This window comes from Falco biarmicus, chromosome 1, assembly GCF_023638135.1.
Source record: "Falco biarmicus isolate bFalBia1 chromosome 1, bFalBia1.pri, whole genome shotgun sequence".
Lineage (NCBI taxonomy): Eukaryota > Metazoa > Chordata > Aves > Falconiformes > Falconidae > Falco > Falco biarmicus.
In genome coordinates, this window is record NC_079288.1 from 67,316,947 (window position 1) to 67,342,799 (window position 25,853).

Consider the following 25,853-nt stretch of genomic DNA (forward strand, 5'->3'; position numbering starts at 1 on the left):
GCCAGGTTTCTGTTGGTAAAGCATTAAAAGGTGCTAAATTACTTTACAGCCAGGAACCTTTTAATGAAGCTTAAATGAATAATTTAGATTGAATAGTAGATGTGCTGTAAACATTATATAAATAGAAATTGGGAAAACATCATAATCTTATTAAGGTTCCTTTTTCGGAAAATGCAGAACACTTCTAGAATCAGTTGTTAAAGCTATAGTAAATCCTAATTCACCATACTTACATAACTACATGTTTATATCTTTAAGATTTGTATAAGTTTATACATATTAATTTATAGTTTTTATGCAGATCAATACTTTATTATTATTAAATATGTTATATAAGAATGATTATACAGAGAAATTATATTGTATGAAATATATTTTATATTTATTTATACACTTAATCTGCTGTTGAACATTATCGTCAAGTTAAATGATTTTCCACATACTTTGATCTTTGAGCAGAATATCAAAATTAAGTGGTTCCCCCAGCATTACTCCCTTCTATTTTTGGCCCTCACCCCCTATTTCTGCCATTCACCACTACAGTTTTTCTGTCTCACGCAGGCAAAAGGTCCCAACCACTCCCCATCACCTTCTTTGCTTGCTTTTTCCCCTCACCTTGTTTGCAAGGTTCTTCATTTGTTTCAGTCTCTCAAAAATCTGCTACATTGCTTTCTCCTTTTATAAGGGTGAACTTACTCCTTTCAATACCATGGCCAGGTGCTTCATTAAGCTCATCATGATGGAATCAAGAAGTATAAATCTCTTTTCTTTCAATCTTCTTCTTGATCAGTTTGTTTTTATTGAATTATATTTTTTCAATGCCTTGATGTTTTGTTTTTAAATTTTTAAATTTTGCTTTCTGTTACACTTTGGTTTCCATTCTTAAAATCTTGTTTTAAATTTTTCCTTTAATTTTTTCTATATATTTTTGTTTATTTTAAACTTGCCAATCTTCAAATCATTTGTAAATAGACCCAACAGAGAGGAACACAACTTCCCAGAGCAGCCCTACAAGTATTGTTTCCTTCCCATTTCTTCTGCCAAGAGAGTGAGAGAGTGTGTGTGTGTGTGTATATATATATGTACGTGCACACACACACCCACCCCTAAAAACAGGAGATAGGTATATACATAAAATTTCTATATAAGAATAAATTTTTAACATAAATATTTCTATATTTATATAGTGCAAGTATACATATAGTTTATACTATAAATGCTATTTATAAATAAAATATTAACATTATATATATAAATACATAAAATCTAGCTATAAAAAACAAATATCAAAAGTGGGATAATGGACTTACTTTTTTGGTTGTTTTTTTACATTCAATATGTTAGAGTTCAATGAAGACTTAATACTAGGGAACAGAATACAGTTCTTAATGGACCTCAATAACTCCATCCAGTTTTTTATTCAAAGAATAAAATTTAAAATCCTCTAGCTGCTAGTCACCACTATCTGTGATACTTGTAATCACTAATATGGTATTTGTGAGACCCGACCATTAACTTAACTAGTCTCTGATCTCCAATTTTGGATAACAGCTACTGTATATAGAATCTGACATTTTAACTTCCAATGTTTTTTTAATTCTTTGTTGTATACAGAAACCAGCCATTCCTATCTATTTATTAAAATTTGTTTTACACACACTAAGACAACAATATCCTTAACCTCTTAATTTAATTGTTTACATTTCCCAAGACAGGCAGGGCGTCAGACAAGGCAGACATATTAAACTTGCCATTCTCTTTTGCTAAGACTTCTCAAATTTGAAAGCAGACATGGCTGCTATTAGTCTTTCCTATTTCATGAATATGAGATATGATTTGGTCTGTCTCAGCTTTGCTGTGCATATCCTTTTATTTGAAAACTCTCATTTGCTGTGCCTTTGAGGACCCTTTTGCTCTCTCAAGTTCTTTCACTTAAGACAATTTTGTGTGTTCTCTGAAATCATCCTTTTGGGGGAGATAAATAAGTCTCAGCAGCTTTAACATTAATTGTAATAGTAATTCTAACAATGAGATTAACACTTATGATCAGAGATAGTTAATAGATACTACGAAGGGCTGTAAAGAAGGTACCTTATGCTATTCCTAAATACTGTATTCTTAATGCATTCATATGCTCTCAATGTGTCATAAATCAGCTCCCTCTAATGGCGACAGTTGGTATATCTGTTGCAGAGTCCTCTTCAAAGCCCCGTTAACAAAACTCCCAATAAAACGATTCTTTGTCAGAGATTTTGATAGTGCATTCACCAGCATAGCTAGTTGGCTTTGCCAGCTTAGATGAGTAGTATATCCGTCGAAGCCTAGGGAATTTTGTCTTTATCAGCTACAGATTAGACAGAAACCTATGTCCTTTGAATGTCCTATAATTCTACAAAATGCAGCCACTGTGTAACAGTGATTGAGAAGACAATTTTCCCTTAACATTAATCATGTGGTTTACTGAAATGCTCCCCTGTCTGCTAAAACTAGATCAGTACCTTAAGGCAGCCTGTCAAAAGCTGGCTGCTTAACGTTCTTTACAATCCACTGCCAGACTCCAAGGCTGCCTGTATTAAGATCACATTCCTCTTTGAATTTCTTTCACCTTTTCTTAGATTATCTTTTTACTTCTGTTCTTCTGGTTTAATCATTCAAATAAGTAAGTATGACTACCTGATTTCAAAATCAGAAAAAAAATATATACAATTTTACATCATTAGGGCTCTGGTTGGAAATAATGACTTAAAACATAAGGCATGCATTGCTAGTTGCAGGTAGTTAATAATATGAATGTCAAATCAATATTATTCTGTCTATTCTTTTTGCCATGCTCCCGAGAAAGACAAAAGCTTATGACTTAATATTTTCAGACCACATACAGGGATTCTGATTTATTTAAGGCAGTAGTGTTCCTTGTCAATGTATTTTGACACTATCTTTTTTTTTATTATTTATCTTTATTTTGCATGGATTTTAAAGATTCTGTATTGTTAGGACTATCAGATAAGGTGTGCCTTCTCAAATGCCAGCAAAGTCTAGCAATGTTGGTTGTTTTTTTTTACTGTGATTCCAGTCAACATTAGCTGCATCTACCTTATCATTTCAGTTTAGAGCAATAGTCCAGCTTTGGCATCCTCAGTTACTGTACACTGGCTGTATTGACAGAATGGTTTTAGAACCCACTAGTTATGCTCCTTTTTGAGGAACCTAGATCTTAGCTCCACAACAGGCATACACCAGATGTGATCTCCAAGGGACTACATGCAATGTTGAACCAGTGACTAGTCAGCTTCACGCCATGTGTATGAGGAGGAGATTTTGCTCAGAGGACCAAACTAAAGGTAATCCCAAGCAAAGTCCCAAAACTACATACAGATTTGCTGCAAGTCTTCCAACCCCAGTTGCTCCAGTCTAGCGATCTTCTCCAGTTGTGCTAAATTACATACTAGTATAGAAGTAAACATAGTATTTCAACAGCATTAGGTTGTTCTCCATTTTGGCTTGGCCTGCTGAAGAGAAAAAGAATATTGAAGAAAGTGTTCTGTTTGAAGGTCCTAAAAAATTAATAGCAGCTATGAGTGATTTCCACATTTCTTAAAGATGTAATAATGCTCCTATTACTATAGTATACCAGAGCTCCTAAATACCTTCAAATATAGATTATTTATATATTTTAATTAATACTTTAGTTCTTTAAAGAAAGGGAAAGTTGATGTCTCCAAAACAGTGTCTGGAAAGAAGCGTGTAACTGATTCTTTGTGTTTCAATAATTGATCTTGGAAGTCTCAGGACAAAATGCAGACTGTGGTCTTCACAAAAGCAGAGTTGTAAGATGCTATCACTTTATTGTTATTTTGAATTACTTTAGGCAGCTTTTTGTTCATTAATAAGACCATTCTAATGCCCTGAACCTCTTTAGATATTGTGTGACAGATCTCTGGTACTTAACCCTAGTCTGTGGAGACTACTATGACAAAAGGACATCGTATGTTCCGTACTGCCATACTGAAGTTCTTTTCTGGAGGTGTTTTTTTTCCAGAAAATTGTAGCCCCATTAATGATGCAGTGTGGCTAATCTTTGTTTCTTTTGCCAAAGAGTCTATACGAAAAGTGAGAAGAACTTGGGGTTCAGGCAAAAAAAAAAGAATGAATGGAGTGAGCAGGAGCTCACGGAGTCCATGCCATACACTTCTTAGTTGTCAACAACAAATGTAGAAATAGGAGGGAACAAAGTATAAATTGTCTACCTATGACTCCACAAATGAGAGGTTATGGACTACCCAGTGTATGCTGCATGTCAAATTAATACTCAGCTCTAACCAGGTGCACAGGACAGCTCTTAGGCAGCTATTCTCTGAAGGTGCTATTAAGTCTGTACTCCAGCATGGCTAACAACTTTCAAAGAGGAAAACTCTTGTGGGGATTATCACAACCACACAGCTGTAACTTGGCAGATAGATAAAGGTCACTCAGAAAAAGGTAAATAATCCCCCTGCTCCAGCGTAGAACTAAATCACAGAAGTATCATGCTGTTTTCTGATATATAAACATGGGGTTTACTAGGTATAGTGCCATGGGACCATTTTAAAAACTCCTACTGGAAATCACAGGCAACACACATGCACATGTTTTATGAACTGTATTTGAAGACTGGGGTAGTATTGCCCAAAATAGATTTTATGTTTGTTTGTTTGCTCTTTTCTGTGGGTTTGGAGGTTTTTTCCACTTCCAAAAAAATTCTTAATCTTACTAAAACTGATAATAAAATAAAGGCATAATTATTCAGTGCAAGCAATTATGGCATTCCAAAAAGACAGAAATCTGTAATGTAGTAATTATGTCCATATTTATAATCAAAAAGTAGTAAAACAAAGTACCACATTTGTAGCTTCATTTACATATTTACAATCACATTGTTTAAGAAATTCCCGATCTCTGATATTAAGTTTCTTATCTGGAAATTTTTTTCCTTTCTTCCTCTGTCTTGTAGAGATTGGCATTTTCTTTTGACTCTTCCCTGCTTTATCATGTCTGCCTTTAACTCCATCCCATATCATTTTGCTGTATCATTTAGACTCCTCACAAAGCCTAGAATAAGCAAGTTATAATCCTTTATAAACTTTTTTCCTATGAGCAATGTGGCTGCATTAGTGGAATCTACATTCTCATTCAATAATTTGTTTTAATATAAATCCATTCACATTGTACAATTAAAGTCTGGACTGGAGTTTGGGGGAAGGAATAAGTGGAAGACAATTCCATTGTGTCTATGAAAGAACAAAAGATAAAAGGATAACATAGTAAGGATTTACTGTAGGCCTTCTGTTATAAAAAGAATGGAGATGAGGATATTTGAAAGCAACCAAATCTTCCAGGGGTTTCACACGGTAATAATAGTCATTTGTTCTGAAAGTTCTACAGGGAGATAGAACAAAGCAATTAAAAACTTGAAATATTCCTGGCTTATTGTCAAGGAATCAGAAATTTTATTTTAACAAATATTAAAGAAGAAGGTGACCATAGGAAATAACCAATAACTTAAAACATAGAACATACATTGCTAGTTGCAAGTAGTTAGTTTGAAGTTAGTAAGTTCTGTGTGGATCGTTTTACAGGAGAATCATTATGAGAACAAACTTAAAAACCCAGTTCAACAGACTTAGGAACCTGATGGCTTCTGAAGGAGGTATTACATATGAAATGCCAAAATGCACAATATGCAGGAAAAGTTTAGGAATGGACAAACACATCTATAAGGTCTTTAATGACCTCCAAGTATGGAACCCAACAACTGGAATAGCCCAAAAGTACAGAGAAAAGTCAGAAAGGTGAAGCTTCAAGATGACTTATGATTAGCAAGGAACAGAGAAAGAAACAAGAAATGTTATGTGTTTCCACACACAAATATACATAATTACATTGGAAGAGAAAGAAAAGAAATGCATCGATCCTCTACTTAGACAGGAAGATATGTATATGATGGATTTATGAAATAAAGAAGAGCAAAATAGTCAATGTCTTTTCCTCTTTTTTTAAAAAACCCTATTATTCATTAAAATGATAGATTAAAAAAATAAAAACATGTTTCAAAACAGAAGTGTGACACAGGAAAAAAAAAAAAAGGAAACAGTAGGATGGTGAATATTTAGATGAATTAGGGTTGCTTAACTCTAGAAGGCCTGATGGATTCACTTGATATTACCAAGGAAACTAGTTACAAGTCTTTAGCTGTGCTGTGCTGAAGACATTTACTATTAGCAGTAAAGGAAGAAGAGGAAGGGGGCAGGTAAATACAGCAGCTCTCTCTAAAGAACAGCAAGGATGAGAGGAGGACATTCTGGACAAATCAGTTCCATCTAGCCCAACTTCATTTTTGGAAAATCTACACATGATCATAAAACCACCCATTTGTAAGTATCTAGCAAATAGCAAGACGACGTTAAAAAAGCAGTATAGATCTGTCAAGAACAAATCATGTCAAACTACTCTAATTTCTTTCTTTGACAAGGCAAGTGACCTAGTGGATAAAAAAGACTCTGAGGTTATGTTATACCTCAACATTAATAAGGCTTTTGTCCCTGTTACACATGACATGTTCACAAGATTAGTGTTAACAACCTGGACCACGCAATAGAGAGTACACTTACAAAATCTAATGATGACATGAAGCGAGGAATGTTTGCAAGCTCTTCAGGGGACAGAATAAGAAATCAAAATAATTTTGACAGTGTGAACAAATTGTGTAAAAATAGCAAAGATAAAAGTCAGTAGCAAGAAGAACAATTTTCTCAATTGACTCCGTTTTTAATAGGAAAGAAAATCCTAAGAAAGGACATGGGGTATCAAGACTTCCAATATGTAAATGACTGCAATGACTTCCAATATTTTGGAACAATTATTCTCCTTGGTCCTAAGTGGTAATTATAAGGGGAGAAAAAAGCTTATTTTAAAGGAAGGAAAACAGATAATAAATAATTATTTAGATTTTTTATGAAAGCTTTCCAACTCCAATAGCCCTCTTTGTCTGAAGTTAGATTCCCTTCAGTGGTGCTTTTAAGAAGTTTAGTTAATATCCAGTGTAGATGATGTAGGTACATTTTTATCATGCACCAAAGAAAGAGTATGGATTGAGTATTCTTGAAAGATCCTTCCCTTATGCTCTATCATGTCTACTGTAAAACATGAATTTAAGTGTTTTCCTAGATGAGAGATCTGTTGAAAAAAGCCTGAGTGGAAACAAAACATCTTAATGTCTCTATCACATTTTGCTCTTGTTAAGGTAGAAATAGCATGACAGCATCTTTATTCCCCATTTTTTTCATATTTGCCCTTCAGACCGGAAGCTGTCAGTGCAGAAAAGAACAGTATTAAAATATGGGGGTTTTAAAATATGATTTAAATGTTTTGAAACCTTGCAGTTTTGAATTACCTACTTTTTATCTGCATTACTTCCTCCTAGTGATAACAACTTCTCATCTAAATAGGTTCTCTGCTATCCTCCCTAATATACTGTATTATAAAAGAGATTATTTCACTGAAAAACTAAGACTGTAAGATTTGTGTCTGGGAATGCATCCAGGTAATTTGGGGAGGATTTTCCAGCACATTATTAAGCTGTCTATATTTTTCTGTTCTACTCTTCATCATTTTTGTCATGAATAGGAATGGGAGAGATGGGGAGAATTATGGTAGAATTTGGAACAAAGTGACTCTCATGTGCTTAACAAAATTTTCTTGTGGTCACTCTAGTCATAGGATTCTAGAACAAACACAACTAGAAAAGCACAGGGAAGTAATTACCTTTGGGGATTTTTGAATGAGCAGACTTCTTTCTGATTTCATCCCAACAGTTTTGTAAAACCAAGCAACTCCTCTGAACAGGAAAGCTAGGATTAAAATTAATAAAAGTAATAAAATTTTCTAAAGAAAATAATTGCAAGGATTTTTTTAGGGTAATAAAAGATCTGTTGTGAACCAAATCTATATGTTACCCTGATAAGCAATACTTCAGTTTAACATAAATTAAATGTTATTTAAATAAAAATAACAACCTGCTTGTGCATATAAATGGTAAATGGAAGTTAGCACCTCCATCATGGTTATTACAGTAACAGTTTCAAAAATTCTGCAGCTGAAGTCCTTTTCCATTTAAAAATCAGGAAATGTATTTCAAAAGCTTGTAATGGAAATCATTTTTTTTCTAAATACCAGCATGAAAATGCACTTTTGAAATACAATAAACAGACATAAATAATATTAATAACTTACTTGTCACTGGCAAATGTGGACTTTTGCCAAATATAAACCTCTGGCTACTCTGCAAAATAAAACTGAGTCCGCCACAGCTTATATCAAGCATCTCACTACTAGATCCCAAAGTTTTGTTTAAAGCCAGGTGAGAGTGTTAACCAATGGTTCTGTCCTAACACAGTTGTTGTGGTTTTCAAATCTAGTCTAGTGTTTTATTCATTGCACAAAGCACAGACAGGACTTTGGGCACATGTGAGCGTTATCAGCACCAGTTCACTGTTCTTTGAACTGGACTGCACCGGGTTATTTACATATGTGCTTAACAAAAGATAATGGGTAATCAGTGATTGTCACCATGGCACAACTGGCAGATGGAGGAGCTATTTTAGGCATTGCTACAAACAAGAAAAATTCAGGGATGAGGGTTATCTGATCTCAGGTAGGAATCAGTTTGCCTGTGATTAAATTCAGTACATATAACTGATTCAGGATGATTTCTTAATAGATTGAAAAAAACTCTGAAGTGAATGCAGTATTTTATACAAACTTTGCTTGCTCTCGTAGAGATGAGAATTTGCACCAGCCAAACAGGTGTAGCTCTAGAGACTGCAACCCTGCAGGTAGGTTTGGTGCTGCATACCTCTCTTTCGGTGGATTTTATAGCATCTATACGCTGAAAATGTGAGGTCTGAATTACAGGTAACTCCTGACAGCCACCTAAGCCTGCACTGCCACCCAAAAAAGTAGCCAGGCCTTCTGCCATTGCCAGGCACCTATTCCCACCTCTGTATGGCCTTTGCCAGGTATGTGTTTCTTAATTTGGAAATACCAATACCATAACCAGTGTTTTAAGAAGTAAGTGATATCAGTTATGTACTTTCCTAAAACTCTGAATGCACATTGTGACCTAACATTGAATTAGAAAATTTTGAGTTTAGAGTGTGATATTGTATCTCAACCACAGAAGGACAAACCTATTTTAATGAAGTATTTATTAATTATGTATTTCTAACTATTGTATTCAAGCAAAAGCACTAATCCTTGGAGTTATACTCCCCTGCCTTCAATTTCATATCTTTGTAGTTTTCTTCACCTGAATATTATTTGATTTTAATTTTTTTTACATTAATACAGTTTTTCTTTGCCTATGTCAATTGCATAATGAGGACATAGGATCAGCTCCAAAGGATGAATGATTTTGGATGCACTTAAGTTTGAGAACTGGGAGTCATACAGAGGCTTTCTGGATATAAAAAAAAAAAAAAAAAGAAGGAGAGAGAGGCCAAAAAAGAAAATCAGACTAAATAACACAGTGCACATACACATTGGAATGAATAAATTAATTGATATTGTTACAGTCTGGTCAGTGTTATAGTGTTTGCACAAGTATATCAATATAGTGAAGCAGACAGACATCACACATAGCTATGTATGTGTGGGTTTGTGAAAAGCAAGTTAAAAAAAAAGATAAATTAGTTTCTTCAAAATTCTAAAGTTTTTCTCCCAATGTTTGTTGCAACAGTAGGACAAAGTCCTAATTCAGATCTGTCTAGAGAAATCCTATTTGTATATGGTCATTGTACTGGGAAAAAAATATTTTTTCCAATGCAAGTGTCTACTCACAGACCTCAGAAGCTTTGACTGACTTCAGATGCCCTGTTAACTTTAAGAAAAAAATTAATTACATGAATGATTCAATATTGAATTAACCAAAAGATACAGGCAGAGAAACTCCATGAACTTGTATTCCTTATTTGTCATTTCTCTTAGATGAGTGCAGCTTTTAATTTTTTTAAGAGCATAGGAAAACCTACTGTGCTTCTGTAATGACTTTTAAAGCAGATAATTAAATATTTACTTTGCAACTCAGATTGTAGTTTCAACAATCACACAGACTTTCCTTACTAAAATCCTTGTAAGCTGTGACATTTTAATTAGATGTTCTTGCTGCCGTACTAATACTTCTTTCATGTCCCTCTATCTCCCGTGTACACTTTCCCTTCACACTCTTTATCATCTCTCATGTGATTAATATTCAAATATAACCATACCAGTGGCTGTGAATCTGTTTCTCACCAAACAGAGTTCAATTGACTTCCTGGGGATTGTGACCTATCAGCAATTTGGAATATTAGTTCATGTATTTACAGTGATCATTGTTTTAAAAGTCAATTGTTACCAAAAAGTAGTATCTGCAACAGTGAGAACTTTTTTTCTCATAAGAAACAAAAACAAACCCAAGAAAACATTTGAAAAAACAATGTCTAATTGTAATGTGATGTTTTATGTGTCAAAATACTTCCTAGATTTTGAAAAATTGAATCAATAACTGTCCATTTTATATCATTTCATATGGCACTTCCAAAGGAGGAAACTGACTTGGAGAGTTTGAGTGCCCTAAATCGTAGAAAAATAACTAGATAGTTATTCACAGGGGAAAAAAACTGGTTCAACTCTATTACAGAAAAGCTGCATGCCATGAAGCTTCACAGGTACGGAAAGGAGCATTAATGAAGCTCATGGGACTTTGAATTATTTCAATTAGTTGGAGAGCCCCAAAATATTTTGATACTTCTCCATTTTAAAGGTGAACTGTAACACTGAGAAATGGTAGGATCCCAACTAATTTAAAGAACATGAGAATATTTTTAAATTATGCTTGTTTTAAAGGTGCAGCTAGAAACATTCATTTTCACACCTACCTAAGTGCAGCAGTCTGCTCAGGAGCAATTGTCTTATGCTGTAACATTGTCAGCTGTTACCAAATTAAAAAATAAAAAAGGAGTTTTTAACTAGTTCTTGGCAAAGAAGCAAAACGGTAAAATTAAAGTATTGCATATTGAATCATCTTGAATTGCTAACACAAACCCCAATTTTTTTATATTTTAATTTATTAGAGTCACCTTTAAGCATTCATGTAAGAAAGCATGGTGCCTTATGAGGAGAGGACAGAGTTCACAGATTCCTTGTCCTTTGCTCTCATGTGTCACTCTTAGTGTGTTGTCTTAAGATCTTGTGACATTTTAAGTAGGAGTGTGCAAATTGAACATAGCTGATTCTAGTTGCTGTGGCATACATTCCTACCTGAGATCAGGTAAACCCCTCCCATCTCCAAAGGCATCTTCTGAAGAATTCAGACTTGTATGTCCTAAGAACTACAGGAAAATAAGGAAAGATTTTCAATTCGGTTGTCGTTATGAAGGAAACTGAAAAGGTGTGGTGCAGAGTATGTTAGGTACCTCAGTCACTGGTGCAACAAAGATTCAGCAAAACTGCAGTGACCAAAGAGTCTTTAAATCTTCGTAAAGTCGTTGCATTCTAAAAGATAAAAAGCTAACACAACTTTTCTTTCAAAACAGAAATTCAGATTGTTCACATACACAGCCCGAGTTGCCCTTCTTCTTTGAAAGATGCAGTGTCTGTAATCTCCCAAATCTGGTAGTCATTCACACTAACCAAACTAGAGGCCCACAGCCATATAACAGTCTTTCAGCTCCTTCCTTTAGTCCACTTTCATATTTAATTATGGGTTAAAATAAATTAATTAGACAAAATCTAATATCTAGATTTAATCCTGCTTTCAAACCTGAGAATAGTATGCTCCCCTCTTGAAATCCCCCTTTGTGAAGAATGAGAAAAGATTCAGTTTTCCTTTATAAAATAATATTATTTTTTTTTTAAGAACTAGATACGGGTCTGAATATGCACCGGGAATCTTCAAACTCTGGAGTCAAACACTGCAGGGAGACTGACAACAGGCACTAAACACAATGCACCTTGCTAGCTATGAGCAAGCGGCGTTTAACACCCTGATACACCAACATCACTCTAGCTGGAGGGCAAACAGTGAGTCTTCTAAAGAAATCAATTAGAATTTTACAATCAGAGCCTGCTCAAGCATATGTTTTTTCACTCAAGTATACCCAGATCATGCTCTTGCATAACTGGCTCTTATTATATGTATCCTTTTGGCTCAGTCTATCCCCAAGTGCCCTGCCTAGCAGACTGAAGTTAGAATATGGAGAAAGAGAAGAAGTAGTGAAGGTTGAAAGCCACTTTTTGACCAGACCCAGAAGCAGTTTTTCCAGATTAGGTAGGAAGATATGCTCCTCCCCAGTCACTGAGAATCTCTTCTTTTGCCCATGACAATAGCCTTTTAGCTTTTAGGCTTAACTTTTAGGCAATCAGCATCACGTGTGAGGGCAGGTTTCATTCCTTCTGATGGCAAAGTGGCTATGGCTTGGCCATCAAAAAATAACGTTTTGCTAGCTCTCAATAATGGATTCACCAAATGGATCTATTTTGACATGGATTGTCTTTTTATGTAATATAATATTTATAATGTGTAGTACTAAATACAGAACGGAATAATCAGTTTATTTTTTGTGTCCTATGATAAAGCCACTGAAAACTATTTTTTTTAAACTAACACTAATAAATTAACAGCAAAACAGACATTAGTCATTCTACTATAGGTTGTGCTGCAAAAAAATATCTTCCCTTAAACTGTATGTGTATCTGTATAAGCATACTTCCTCCTGCTTTAGAACAGTTTTTTCAAAAGTATTTATATACAGAATGCTTTTGGAGATATACATAAAATAACGTTTGTTAATCATTGTAGTGCTGTTTTGGAAAAGTAAGAAGTATTTGTGTTCGAATCTAATCTACATGGTCAATAATAAGTTGGGAAATATTTTTTTGAAGTTACAACATAAGGATTTTTCAGGGGAAATACCAGTTATCAGGGATGATAGCTCTTGTGATAATACAATATTAAACTGTCATAGGTTAAAGAAGCACAGTTTTGTCACCTAAAATCAAGGGAAGCTGCCATCTCTTTTATGAAGAAATTTTAAAGGTTGTAAGATTCAGTACCAGAAGGTAGGACAACATGCATGTGAATTGCCTCTTAAAGCATCGTGTGCTTTTTCTGCATCATCTGTGCTCTGGACCTTTTCATTCACACGCTGAGTGGGCTAACTTCGACATATTTTAGAATTGGCTGCCACCTGCTGGGGGTCTGGCCTTGTTCGTCTGGTTTTTTTTTAAGGCTGTTTGGAGGAGCTAGGGCAGTTTGGATTTGTGTTTTACCTTTATAAAGATGGTAATATAAACTGTGGGTGCCTAGATGTATGAATTTAGGCATAACTGACTTGAATAAAGAAAGTAGATGTCCCTGCCTGGTGAAATAAGTTTAAAAGGAAATAAAAGGCATCCTCTCTGCTGCTTGTCAAGCGTGGGGCTATTATTCCCCAAATCAGCAAAAAATAAAATATAAAAAAAGAGTTGAATCTACTGAATAATGTCTCCCTAAGGCAATACAAAACAGCCCAAACCTCCTTTCCTTTTACCAGTATGAGGAAACTATATAGAAAATAATCTATTATTCAATACAAATTACTTTAACATCTACAAAAGCTCTGCATTGTCATGACACTGCAAGAACTTTACCCAAGAGAATCTACCAGCAGTTAATGAAGACAGGCCACGCTGTATTACAGCAAGCTATTGCTTTGTGGACAGTGGTACCTGAAGCATCAGGGAAACTATCACATGTTTGGCCCCTTGCAGAATCATGGACATAATTACCGAGAAGAAAATCTCTTTTTTTATTATTATTTTTCATTTTTTATTATATGAAGCCAATTGCCTAATATCTGTACAGTTTGCAATGCCATTGTGAGATCCACCATGCCTGACTCCAATGGGGCCCTTTTTGCAGTCTGCTGTACAGTAGGAGGAGCAGAAATCTTAAACCATTTCCAAACCTATGTCATTATTATTGGCTTTTCATGCTAAACTCAGCTATCCCAGCCAACCAACCCTATCCCACCATTAGCTGCTTCCAGTCTTCAGTATATAATAGACACACTGCCAGTGTCACTGCAAGAAAAGCTACTCTTCATGTATTAGAGTTGATGCAGCCAACAGTTTAGCCAGCCTATTTGAGTAACCCTTCACAGGATGACAGAATGCCATCCTCAGCACAGGTGAGAACCAAGCTCTTAAACTTTAGCCTTGGATTAAACCCAGAGCACAGTGAATGTTCTTAGTAGATGAAGATAGCCCTTAAAAAATGAAATAAATATCAGATAATTACTGATCTTACATATTCTCACTCCTCTTTCCAGCTGCTTTTGTGCAGCAAGTTTTTTCCCCTGTTTAAATACATTACCCCAGGGACACTTTTGCTGTCAGTGATGGGCTCGGCCCTGGCCAGTGGTGGGTCCGTCTTGGAGCCAGCTGGCACTGGCTTTATCAGACATGGGGGAAGTTTATAACAGCTTCTCACAGAAGCTACCTCTGTAGCCCCCTGCTACCAAAACCTTGCTACGCAAATCCGATGCATACAGTAGTCTGTCTGGGAATCATAACATGTCCAGAAGATATGTTTGGGTACCTAGAGGAACTCTTCAGCTTGGAACTGGTTTTTATTAGATTTAGTAAACACAGAGGTTCTTCTAAAATTATGCTGATAGTTAAGTTTATTTTAAGCTTATCTATACTAGGCAACTAGTAATTAACATGCAACTGTTACATACCTCCTTTAACTAGATTTACGCAATAATTGAGAAAAGATTTTTCCAGTTCCTTAGTTTCAGGAGTTATCTGAGTGTGTTTGGTTCAAAAGAGAGATGAGACTTGATGCTATCAAGCATCATTTTGGTTTACAGGTGTCAAGATTCAGTAAAATTCTGATGACTTGTATTACCAGAAACAGTAAAACAACTTTGTAGAATTATAAACAGATAATTTCCGTGTTTGCGCCATTGAAATTTAGGTAACAATTTTACCTAGTGATTGTCTGTTTAAGCTTCATATCTCCAGTACAGTCCACCACAGTAGAATGTTTTCTGAGTAGGAAATCAAATGCTATTAATCTGTTGAAATAAGTTAGTTAGTCTTACTGACATTAAAAAAGTATATATGTAAATAAAACAAAAGAAAATATGTCCTTACACTATTGTTAGAATATAATAGTTCAAAATTAAGGACAATGAACATTAGACAGCTCATGTTGGAGCAAAACCTAGGGTTGAACACATTAATTGCCCCTCCTACTGTTTGGTTTAAATCTAACAAGCCTCAAGCTGTTACTACATACTCTGTGAACAGACGAACACATCAGTCTGCATCCTACCCTATGAGCAGACAAAGTATATTATTGTATGTAACCAAGGAGGTACGTTGAGAGTTTCACCAGCACATCTTGCAAGTAACACTGCAGGCAGAGGCCCATCAGGCAGAAATCTCCTCGTTGGCACTGTATGGCTGTGGTCTGGACAGAAAGCACAGCTGTCCTGTAGAAACCAAACTCATAGTCCTGCCCTGTGCAGTGCAGGTGTGCCAGGTTGCTGAGCGCCAGCTCCTTCTCCACCTTGCCATGGGGAGTGGGCCATGCAGAAGTGCACTTTTTCTACTCTGTAGTTTGAGTTCTTACTGTCCTTCGTTTCACTTTTGTCCTGTCCCTCCATCCATCTTCTTTCCTAACATGCACTACAGAAACAGTAGTCCTGAGAGCAAAGTGAATATTCATTACTTCAGTCATCAGTCTTTGCAGCATGCTACTAGGACTCCCCTTCGAAGGGTACTACACCACCATATCAGCTCCCTTCAGCAGCCTTCCTCTATAGTCTTTGTCATGTAGACTGAGATACGGTTTTATCTTCTAGGCAAAGGTGACATACATTCACTACATCTCCCTAGTGCAATGTCACATAACAGGGTTGCATTATGCTGTCAAGTAATTCTTTTTAAAAAAATAATTAAAAAAAAGAAGTAGCACTAAGTGTTGTCAGCTTAGTTAGAAGTTGTTATAACTTCTTTTTGTATTCAGAAGGTATGGATGCAGCTTTAGCCTAGAGACAGACGATGTATCATCACATTGTACTTTATCATTGAATTTATAATTGTAATAATAGTAAAGCAAATATCCCCTATTGCATCCCCGATTTGTTCATTTTGTTTATGTTAAATACTCCCGTATTAAAATTTAAAGTTTACTTGTCTAAATCTGCTGACCTTTTAAAAAAAGATTGGTTACAGAGAAAATGCTCATATGTAAAATAACATCAGCAGTATCATTAGAACTACTGTTCATTATCTGTGTTCACTTAGTGGGCGATATATGTGTTAAATTTATATTTAAAAGACATTTTTCTTCCTTGACATTCTTTGCAGATAGTATTTTCCATGCTAAAGGCATGTCCACACTGCACTTTAGAGTAGAAATTCCAACACTAGTTTCAGACAACCTAGCAGAGGTAGCACAGAGTAACTCCTAAGATAATCTACATTTCAGGCTAATATTAAAATACCTGCTATTCTAATTGTATCTAAAAGCCTGCTACAGAGAGACATGCCTTGTGAATTGTGTTGGTAGTCACATTCAAGGACATAGCTATGTTTGCAGTAAATTAAAGCAGGTAGCAATCTAGGAGTGTAAGCAAACTTTAATTTTATTAATTTCTTACTTTATGAGCTCTTTTTTTATATTTAAGGAAACATTATCAGAAATTGCTATAGACCTCTTCTTCCAGTGTGAGTCTGTGGCTCTTCTCTGCTCAAATTGTGTGCACAGTAAATTATCTTGTAGTCAGTCAGCTAACCTGTCTGAGAAATGAGGATATTTTTAGTAGAAGTAGGCAGAAAGTAATTGATTATTTTCACCTCTGCAGTCTTCGATTAAAGACAATGTGCTTAAAGGGGAAAGTCAACAATCATTCCTAAATATATACAGGCACTTAATTGTAGTAATTAATTTATCTATACAACTCAGTGTACTTTTAAAAAGCTTCTTTACTGAGAATGAATGCCTCATCAGTCTTACATGTAACAGCCTGAAAGAACAAGAGGAGTCAGTAGAATAACAAACTACTGTAGAAAGCTCAGGCACTTGCAGGAAACAAAAAGACGTTTCCAGCTCTGTGCAGAGCAAAAATATGAAGAATTTAACAAATAAAGGCAGCAGAAGGGACATCAGCTGATAGAGCCACAAAAATGAAGTACATCATTGTATACATTGCCATGTAAAAGAAATGAAAAAGCAGAGAAGCCTTGAGTTGTAATTATGGAAACAATTTTGTAGAAGAGTTTGAAGGATGCGGTAGTTATGGATCCCATTTTTATAAATTTCATGTTGCCCATCAGTTTATCTGTTCGCTACAAAGGAGTGTGACTGTCAGCATGTGAGTCAAAGGCGGCAGCTAATGGGAAACAAACATCCAGAGGAAGGCGGTAAGGACAGATAAGCAGCAATGACAGATAAACAGCTTCAAAAGAATCAGTGTTACAGTGCCGGTGCCGTTTGCTGGGGAGGGCAGACGGGTCTGTGCTCTCGGCTAGCTTGCAAGGTTCACCCTTCCCAAAGGACAGACTAAGTACTGGGGGGAAACAAACCAGGCATACTAGTCTTGGGAAAGAGAAAGAGCGATCAGGTTATAGTTATCACCACATGACCCCAAACTGGAAATGTCACATAAAGAAGGCACTCTGTCAGCAAGAAGATTTAAATTTTTTGCAAGACAACGTGGAAATAAAATGAGGCATTGAACAGGCAGAGATCTTGGAAGGACTCTTTGGGAGAGACTGAGGGAACAAACCTGTACAGAAAGGAATGGCTTGAGCAGAAGCAGATTTCTGCCCATATGAATGAGGGCTCTTTTGAGTGATTTTAATCAACAGCCTGATCACAACCTTCTTAACGCAGATGGCAAGTAGGAACAAATATTCCCTGAACGTGGATCAGCACAAAAAGGGGCTACATTCCTGATACCTCACACACAAGTTACTGAGCTACAGTGTCAGCTAGAAACTAATGTAACCACCTGTGAAATACACCCAGGAGAGACCAAAAGGGTCCGAGACATAGCTCAGTGATAAAGTCACTCTTGTCACAAGCAACTCTCTTTCAGCAGGATTTACTGACAGCTTACATCTTTTCTTTTTCCTCACAAGAAGAATTATGGGGCAAAAGATAGTGGAAATGAGCTAAAAAATAGAAAATGAGTGCTTTATTACCTAGCTGTATGCTTCCTTTAGCTCCTCTATGACACCCAACTCCTTGATATTCATTTTTGGTCAAGTATGACAAGTAATGTCAGATAACCGTATCAAATTTCCTCACATAATCAGATGCAATGGTATAGAGAAAATATATTAGGGAGCATAACGGGTGTCAATCACATATGTGGTACGGCCATTCTCCTCTCTTACAGCCGTATGAAGTAGCATGCATTTTTGAGAGAGGAAGTAGCATTCAAGTTCATCTAGAAGAAAATTACAGGATTCTCCAAGTTTTTTTCCAAAAATTGAATCTAAGGCGTTTTAGGATCAACTAAATAAGACCTTACAACTTTTGTCTGTTTCTTTCTTTCTTTCTTTCTTTCTTTCTATAAATAAGAATTTCAGCAAAGTGAATGGTAGGATATTTTCTTAACGTTTTCCTATGAAAGAGAATGCTTGAGTGATTTTAGTTTGCAGTATTGTAGATACTTTTATGTATTTGTAGTCTTCTTTTTCTTTCTGTTGATATAAAAGTTGTTAATATTTATAACATCTGTTGTAAATACCCAGGGAAATTCTTATGATTCCCTGAGGAGAAAGAGGAAAAGGGAATTATTTTTTTTTTCCTGCAAGATGCAGAACTGCTGCTGCAGACAGCTGCCTGAAATTATTCCCACAGTCTTCTGAAGAACAGCCAGTCCCAAGATGTATCCCATCACCTGATCCAAACATGACGTAGTTCCAGGTTGGGTGGATTACTTCAGATTTCCTTAAAACAATTAATCCTGACTGTGAAGTCTGGACCATTGATAAAAACACAGCCATATTTTTTTATATTTTTGGGGGGGTCCTATGGTCTTTCCCAGTACAGTGAAAAGATTAATATGTTGAGGTTTTCATTCTTTTATGTCATCAAAGTACAGACCTAATGGTCCCTGTCATTGCAAGCTACATTTGCTGAAACAGTATGCCAGAAGGTAATAAATGCACTTGACAAGAACAAAGAAGGTCTCCCTAGTGCACAAATTCATGTTATGTGAAGCTGCAGAGCTAACATAGTTGATGGTGGAGCTCAGGATAATAGTGATGGTGTAGAAGTTGCACATAAACTTAAGTGAAGAGAAGCATTATAGAACTCTGAAAGTACCTTTGAAGGTGCAGCAGGACTTTTACCTGGTTTTGCTATACACAACAGGAGGAAAGATGCTGCAGTTGTGTGGGTGGGTTGGGTGTGTGTGGGTGGGTGTTTGTGTGCGGAAATCAATGCAAGAGGCAGCAGCCTTATTTGTTATATTCCAGGCAGGCTGGTGGGTGATGATGGGTGACAGAACAGATTAAATGTTTTTAGTTATTTCACTCTGCCTATGGGCAGGTTTCTAGGGCTTTCATTTCACTTGTTCTACTGGATCTAGGTTATACATAAACCATAATACTAAAGCTGATACAGAGACAATTAATTATTAATAAATAGCCAAAGCTAAAAAGGATTAAAGAAATAGCACAATAAGGGCACACAATTTAGCTTGGCTTGGTACGAGAATTTGGTATAAGTATTGCATTATTAATGGAGTACTGAAATTTCAGCAATGAATAGAAAAAATAACACAAAAGAAAAGTAAGCAGAAAAGAATAACCATACCCTTTCTTATATCAAGAAAGATGCAGATACAGCACTGATTAAATTGCCAATGAGAAAACCAACAACTGAACAGATGTGATTTTTTGGTGAGTGAGAATAGATGTCTGATCTCCTGGGCTGAGAACTAGAAAAGAGCAAAAGACACGAGTAAAACTGAGTGAAAGAGAAGAGCGTATTTCTGCTAACATTTAGAACAGAGCAAAACAAAATAGCTCTTCTGAAATCTGTAAAATTATGCAGTATAAAACAAGTTGTAAAGAATTTGTTACCCCATAGCCAAAGCAAAGCAAAGCAAAACAGGTGTTAACACAGCAACATATTTCATGTAAATAACCTGCAATTAGCAATTTTATGGTATCTTTAAAAATGTGGCCTTATTCTCTGGAAGAATTTCCATCATTTGAAATATTTTCTGTATATATTATTTATATATTGTTTCATAAAGGTTTTTTGTTATTTGTTTTAGATTTTAAACCATGCTTGAATTTTTGGAATACATTGATACATATATTACAAACTAGTCCTTTTTTAACACAGTTAATTTTTCAACACTGGGGACTTCCCCCATTAATATTTTGCTAAATAGTTATTCCTTAAACTTTCTTATTTAAGTTTCTGAAATTATACTGTGAAATTTTTGAAAATATATTCTCTGCACAGAATTTTTCAGCTATTCAGGCTAACAGCAAGAGAATTTGCTATAAAGCCTTGGGAGAGGAGGATGCAAACATCCCTGACCTTGGAAGAGTTAACTGGACCCCCAAACAATTAAAAAATTAGTGAGCTCCTTGCACTTGGAGAGCTGCCAAGTCAAATTACAGACGGATCCCAGCTGTGAGTAGTCACTAGTAAAGGGCTTTGGGAGTAAGGAAACTCCTGAGTCCCCTTAGAAGATAGGAGCGTTAAGGGAAGATGAGAGGGTTTGTTATTTATTTGTCTCTGTTGTTGTTATTAACAATAAGTTACAGTGGGTTGCAGGAATAGTAATGATGTCTGTGATAGTGGTAAGGTTGTATAGAGAGGCATTTCTGAGCAGGGGTGCTTCCTGGATGTAGTTCAGAGAAGCTCTAAAGTCCATGGGAGGATATACCTTGCCTGTGAGAGCATCTTTGAGTTTAGACACAAACATGGATTTTTTTCCCTGTATTAAATACTGGGAAAATTGCATAAAAGTCTTTTTGAGGGCTCTGAGGAGAGTGACACTCTGTATCCAAGGCTGAAGATCTTCTGTCAGACTTCAGAGTTTTTACGTGTGAAAAACCACAAAGTCAGAAGTCAGCTACAGCTCCGCCAGTTTCAAGGAGAGGAAGACTGTTGCTGAAGAGTAGCTGCTAAGGGAAATGCTTGGCTTTGTGGTATCCAGCTATTGTGAGACCTGCGTTACAGTGAGTTGCCTTTCCTCAAATCTAGATGTGCTAGCTGTTAAAATTACTGCCATTTGTAATATTAAAAAAAAAACCCACCCATCTACATAACAATGATATTGAAGGCTGCTGTTGAGGTACTTACTCGCTCTGTAAATGTGCAGAGTTGGTGAAATAATGAACCCGAACGATGATCTTGTGCTTTCAGAGAAGTATGCTTGTTTAAATACATTTCCCCATACTTTCAGCAGTAAGACTAGCTCTGTGGGTGCTTCCTTTCATGGCACCCCTGTTATCCATCCTCTGGGAAATAGTAAGACAAGACCAATCTACAGCTGAACTGTTATGTTATGGGTAAGGTGACATCCACCTGATTCCACTGCCTGCCAAATACTAGGGAATATCAATTTTTATTCCTGAAGCCAGTGGTGTTATCAACCTGTAAGAAATCTGAGGGACTGTGAATGCCCTGCTTAGTGGGGGGGGGGGGGGGGGGGGGGGGACGGGGGACGACGACACAAAGTCATGTTTCCTTTCACTATCAAACTGCCACTCAGCTAAGTAGTAAGCAGTAAGTACGTAGCTAAAGAAAATTTTTGGCAGTTCTAAAGGAGATGGTGCCAGAAGAGAAGGGCTGCTCTTGAAGTGGAAAGCAGCAGCTGAAAAAATGAATTCCTGCTATGATATAGGGATATGAGTAATCTGAGTAGACAAAACCAACTCCTGTTGGACATTTTTAATCTTAGAAAGAAGGAAGCAATTCACCAAAAATGTGTGACAAGTGTCTGAAAGACTAGAAATAAGCTCATGTTATACAATCCCTGTAGTCTATATTCTGTTCAGATTTCTGACCTTGTAAAAGGATAAAACAAAACACTACTTATTGGAGATGTTTGAGTTTGGGGTTTTTTTATTATTTGCAAGATCCGTCTTCCTAGATTTTGAGAACAACATATTGCTCTTAATGTAAATGAATGACATTCAAAATAATATTGCTGTTCTATAATGGAAGTAAACAAAGGTATTCCATGTGTGAAATGCACTTCTTTTCATGCAACACTTTACTAAAAAGGAATTGTATTCATCAAAATTGTATTTTAATGCCTGTAGTTTGGGGCTGAATACTGCCTGAGCTTTGGATTTTGCCATACTAAAAAACCACTGTAGTCCTGAACTGCATCTTGTCCCTTTCCACCTCTTTACTGTTTCTGACTGTTCTAAGAAATAAGGAAAATTACTTTATAAATGCTATTATAAAAGCAGATATCAGTATTTTTTAAGTATTTCAACTGCTGTTGCAGGTTATAAAGGTATCTGACCGTAAGAGGCTATCCCTTCCCGAAGCTCAGATATTGACTAGGTTTCCACTAGCTCTTTACTAATGACTATTTATCATCTGTGTTCTGGTGCTGTATTGTTGACAGTTGTCCAAAAGTGAGGCTGTTTTGTTTAAAGGAAAAAAAACTTTAGTATAGCAGAAAATTCATGGGAAATCTGTAAGGGGCTGGAAGGTCAATCTTAATTCTGGTTGCTTCCAGCTGGCTTCCCACTGTGTAGGCTGCTGTGAGAAAAGTTCCAAGAAGGATGAAGTTTGGGACAAAATACAACACTTAATGCATAGCACACATAAGTCTTGCCATGCATATGCGATACTTCAGATTGGAATACAGAGGGGAAACAGCTGGCCCATATGGCACAACTAACATTTGGTGTCTGCTTTGCAAATCCCAATGGACCAAAAAGGTCAGCGTAAAATGACTGTCCTATCTTGTGCACAAACTTTGTGATACTGACGACTTAATAACAAAATACTCAAAGCTTTTATGGTATGGATTTTGAGATGAGTGAATCATACCTTCAGGCACCAAACCCCTCAGAAGACATGGTGGGACAGGCAGGCAGGGGCATGGAGGGAATGGACAATGTTTAGTTTTGTGACAAACTGTTACCCTGGAAGCTTTGACCTTGTTATTTGGAAAAGCATCTATAAAAAAAGATTAAGGAAGTCTTCAATGTTCTTTCATCTCTTGTTTGAAGATGCAATTTGCTTAATGTACAGAAGGCTGCTCAAACATTTTGCATACAAAGCACATCTAGCTCATTTTAGATTGTAACTTGTTAGAATTGTTAGCTTCTTTTAATACTTTATCAGAAATATAATACGAACCAATGTGCTTACGTGCTCTTTTGAAGTTACTATTGCTAACACAAGTATCTAATGTTCACTTCCAAGTATTCAGTAATTTGAGAGCCAAAGGATTTATGTGCCAAATATATTATTTGTGTAAAGACAAATAACTCTGGAGTTGAGAAGCAGTAAACACTCCTTTACAGAGTTCATTTTACCAACAAGTTGTTAAAATATACTTTATTTTCAGAGACTTAATTCTGAACAAGAGTATTGTCCCTTCTGTATGTGGTACCTGGCTTGGCAGCTTCGTAGTATGACAAGATGATATGACAAGAGAAAATTAAATACAGGCTGTTTTTCATTAATTGGTTTAGGTTTTTTCTTCTACCGATTTCTTGGATTACAGAAACCTAGGAGAAGCAGGATGAAGTAAGCTTCTTTTCTTTGTCTATCTTCTGATTAATTTGACAGAATAATTAGGAAATTATATGTAGCTTGTTGTTGCTATCTCGGGGAGCCCTCGTTGCTCAGCAGTAGAGCTAGGGGAAGGAAGTACTACCTAGCACTTCCATGGAAGATCATAGGGATATGAGAAACACAGGTGACTACGCAGTAATGGTTTTCTGATTCTTAGGAGAAAATAGCCCTGCAGAGAAGAAATCATTCTATATTTATATATATATAGACACACACACAGTATAGCTGATTGAGACAGGAATATTTTATTTGTTCCATGCTGTATATGAATTCTCTAAAGGTAATTCTTTGTCTTTAATTGTACTGACAAATAACAAAAGCATAGCATCCCATAATGCAATGAATAAAATGAGCTTTCTATCGTAAAGCCATGTGTCTCCTAATGTCACATTCTCATTATTCTATTCTAAGTTTTGCTTTTTCCCCCTGTCCCAGTTGCTGTTGATTAAGGTATCAGTGAAGTACTCCTGCATTTTATATTTTTAAGCCCATTTCTTGTTTTTTCCTTAAAATGGCTTGTGTATGTGCCCTTCAGAAAGCACAAATTAAATCTTAGAGTTTGCAGCTAATAAGTGTGCTCACACTGGAGAGTGAAAAGAAGATTCCTCACTAGCAAACATGGTTTTCTCAGCTCTCAAAATCCAGCTGTGCACATGCTGTGAACTACCCAGAAAACATCTTGTCCAGGACCTGTGAACTTAATGAATAAAACTCTTTCACCTCCTATGCTGTCAAATAATAAGTCCCCTATGTATGACCATTCCCTGGGCACAGTATGATGCTGCAGTCCTAGGAAGTATAAGCTATCTTTCTTCTGTCACTAACTACCCACCTGGGTATCATCTGAATATTATGATGTCCTGGGAGGTTTCAAGCCATAAATATGGCTCTTGTCACACTGGCTACATACCTGATGGAAGACAAAAAGCAGTTTAACTCTATGGAATATTTCCTGGAGGGGAGGGGAAAGAGTAAAATGAGTAAACCTGATCTCATTTTCTAGACATATCTGTTAAAAGAACAGGACAGTCTTTGTAAAATAGTTTAGTGTGTGTGCTTTAAGACTAAACGTACAGCAGTTCTAAACGTTACTTACAAACTTTAGAGTTCATTCAAAGACAACTCTTTTCCAGGACTGGAATGCAGAGACACTTAAATGGAATACTTAAATCTCCCAAACTCCATCTCATTGGTAACTTCTGAAGTAGGAAGGAGGATTTGATAGAATATACAAGTACATGCACTTTTTACCACTGCACATGACTTTTCTACAACTTCAGAGAGGTTATGATTTGTTCAGAAGAGAAGATTTTATGAATGCTTCAAACACTGGCTAGCTTCTAGTCTTGGCTGTCTTCAAGTTGTTAGTTAACCCTGTTCCTAGTGTGAACTGTGGTTACGTGGGTTTGCTGTTTGTTTGTTTGTTTGTTTTTTCTTCTTCATTTAAGAACACTTTCCGATGAAATATTCAAGGTTCAAGCACAAATATGACAAAGGTGTTGTTTCTGCTTTATGCACCCTGGCTTAAACGTGAATTAGTTAGGGTTAAGATGGAAAAGTTTCACCGGCCTTAGGAATGGGCTGCGCAGGAGTTTCCAGCAGGGGCTCCCGGAGGTGTGTGCAGGAGATCTGCCGCGAGGTGTCGCTGTTCCTTCTGCTTTCTTGTAGAAGCCAGCTCAGCCCGAAACGCCCGCAGGCCACCAGCCCTACAGAGTTACTTCGAAGTGGTCTGCAAAATGTGAGAAAGGTGGGGGACGGGAAAATCTGCGAGTGGAGGAAAGGGGTGTCCTTTTCGTTCTGCCACCACCACACGAAGAGTCAAGAGCTCTTACTGCTTAATCCTGCGGTATGAAACAATTGTGGCCGAGCTCCTAGCCACAGCGAAAGCATAGGTCTCCCTTCTGAAACTCATCGGTCCTTTTCCTTTTCGACTGTGACTGACTGCTTCCAGCCAGAGAAAGCGAGACCATGGCACGCGTGTTCT